This window comes from Zonotrichia albicollis, chromosome 3 (assembly GCF_047830755.1).
Source record: "Zonotrichia albicollis isolate bZonAlb1 chromosome 3, bZonAlb1.hap1, whole genome shotgun sequence".
Classification (NCBI taxonomy): Eukaryota; Metazoa; Chordata; class Aves; order Passeriformes; family Passerellidae; genus Zonotrichia; species Zonotrichia albicollis.
The window spans coordinates 65,658,986-65,661,797 of record NC_133821.1 but is presented as its reverse complement, the minus strand read 5'-3'; positions in this window follow the sequence as shown (position 1 = coordinate 65,661,797).

Sequence of the window (2,812 nt, the reverse complement as noted above, 5' to 3'; positions counted from 1 at the left end):
GCTGGGCGCTGTGGGGGAGTAGGAAATTAGCAATGGAGAAGCGCCTTTAATAATAGTGTTCGTATGCGCAATTACATTATGTAAGTGCGTGTGCTAATATATTGCATATATTGCAGGTGTATTTATATGTAGGAATGTATTCTTCGGGCGTTTTCTTGTTTTGTTCGTCCTGAGATACACTGGTCCCACCAAAAGCCATTTTGGCAGAGCATTTCTGCAATATCTTCTGTCACGGTGGATTAAGGAAGTTCTCTTCTCCACAGCACTTTTAAATAAGTATTTTATTTTAAGGCTCTTTTTCAGTTTTGCCTGTAGTGTTCCAAGTTATTATGAGTCCAACAATGTTAAGAAGATATTTGCTGGAAGCAAGACTTTATTAAAAAGCCAGAGGTAATAAAGGATATTACTAGGTAGATGTAAAGAAATAGGGACGTCAAAGGACTTGCAAAACATAAGTTCTCACTCAGGAGAAATAATGGGAGTAATTCTAAATAGTTTTCTACATTAGGCATAGCTTCTACCACCAATGGCCTACTCCTGTTAACAGCAGATACTGTAATGTATATTAGTGTTGTCCTCTGAAGAAGTAAATGGAAGAAGGCTGAAACACAATATTTGCATCAATATCTCTTTACAGCTGTGGGTTCAGTTTTGAGATCAATAAAGTTTATTATGTTGGAAACCTATGTGTGTGAGATGGAAACCAATGCATGTATGAAGAACTGGGAAAAGGTGGTGTTGATAGGAGAAAGAATATAATAGAAGGAGCCACATTTACAAAGAAGTGAAAATGGATCTAATTACTCAGTCATTGAAAATATAGGGAACTTTGCAACTGGTGTCAGTAAGAAGAGGACCTGGCCTAGGGTTTATTTGCATGCAGTGGAATATTGGCATAAACGCTCAAGCTCCTAGTCTTATCTGAAATACTAAAGTTTCGAGTCTGTGAGGCATAAAGTATAATTTTTAATACATATTATTTGAATTTAAAGTCATTATAAATTGAATATAAAATGTAAGCTCCACCTGTTGATGAAAATGTAGGATTTCAAATTATATTTGCTACTAGCCCTATGATAGTAGCTCAGTTCCAAAGGGGCTTTACAAGAAATTGGTAAAAGGGTGATTTTTCTGCTTAAAATCCGAATAAATTTGAAAGAATATGGGCTGCATCTCCGGAGAAGCAAGTATGAAAATGGCATGGGATCAATCAATTTTATGACCAGCTGAGGCATCCAGGCTGTTTTAGCTCTCAAGCAAAAAAAGATGCCAATCTAAGTTTTTCTCTATGTAAAAAAGTCATGTCAGAAAAATTTTTTAATAATGCATTTTGTACTTGATTGCCACCAAGGCTGAACTGTTTCATCTCTCAACCTCAAATCTCCTCAGTATTTGTATACAAATATTGTTCTGACATAGTTAAAAGTAAACACTTTTTCTTGATTAGATGCACTTGCATTAAAGTTTCTAGTTTATTACATGTGGTCATAACTCTTACTGTAATAACAAACAATAATAGATGTAAAATTGCTGAATGAAATCCAGTAATCCTTGCTAATACTTTTACCTGTGGAAACTTTTTGGTAGAAAAATTGTTTGCTAAAATAAAAATTGCAGTTTAAGGCTGAAATGTTTTCAGACCATGTTGTGGACCATCATAACATTGGATCAGTCAGACTTCTGCAAGGAATTTTTTGTGTGCAATCCATCCTTGTTTATACGCTGTTGTTATTAGTATTACTGCTGTTATGATTTGTTGTCTGTATTTAATTGCTGTTTTTCCAGAAAATTATTATCTCAAATAATAATCTCTGCCTTTTGTCCCTTTCTTATTGGAAGAGGGTGGGGGCAGTGTAAATGGCTGATTGGAGCTTAATTTCCAGCTAGTTTTAAACTATAACAACTGGTCATTTCTAGAAGCTGTCTCCAACTAAGTCTTGCATATTCTGCAAGAGGAAAAGTGAGCCTTCCAAGCTTTCATCTGTTTATTCTGCTTATTACAGCCCTTTCATGCAAGTTAGGTAAAGCCTGCAGGAGGAGAACGTCCTTGTTGTGGTCCTAACAAAGTTCACAAAAAAGATGTGAGAGAAGGAAGCTGGAAGGAATTTTTCCATTCCTGTGAATGCCTGCCACCCGCCCTGGGACTCTCCAGTCTCTTTGTCCTTTGATGTGCTGGAGTTGTCCCTGGAAGATATTTCTGGTTGCTTACCACAAAGGTACTCATGTAACAATAAGGGATTATGAGCACCACAATCAAGGCAGTCCCTAAATATGCAGAAAGAGGATGGAATATGGAGAGCACTTGTATAAATAGCAATAATGAAACCTTAATGATCTCCCAGACTTTGGACAACTCCATTTTTATACTGGAACCTGGCCCAAGAATCTCCTAGAGAAGTTCTTTATCTCTCTTCTTTCATTCAACAAGGGTGAAGCAGTTGGAAAAAAATCATAAACAAAATAATGCAGAATTTTGGAGTGCTGGAGAAATGTTTTCTTTTGGGAATGGCAGGAATCCACCATCTGCTTATTTCATCATTCAATTGTGTCTTAACCTTACATGCAGAGCCTACTAATTTTGAAGCCAATGAAACAGTCAGCACATATTCCACAGAATAGGTGGATGCCAGAGAAAGCTAAAGTGAGCATCTGAAGAAGCTCAGGGCTGGGTTCTGAGATCAGTTTTGCAGAGACACCATCATGGGATCAGCTGGAGTTCTTCTCTTGGCTACAGCTTCGGTTCAGGTTCACCTGCCCGCATTGCAAGGGTTGAAACCAAAGCTGTGTCCGCAGTGATGAAAAAGCATGTTCA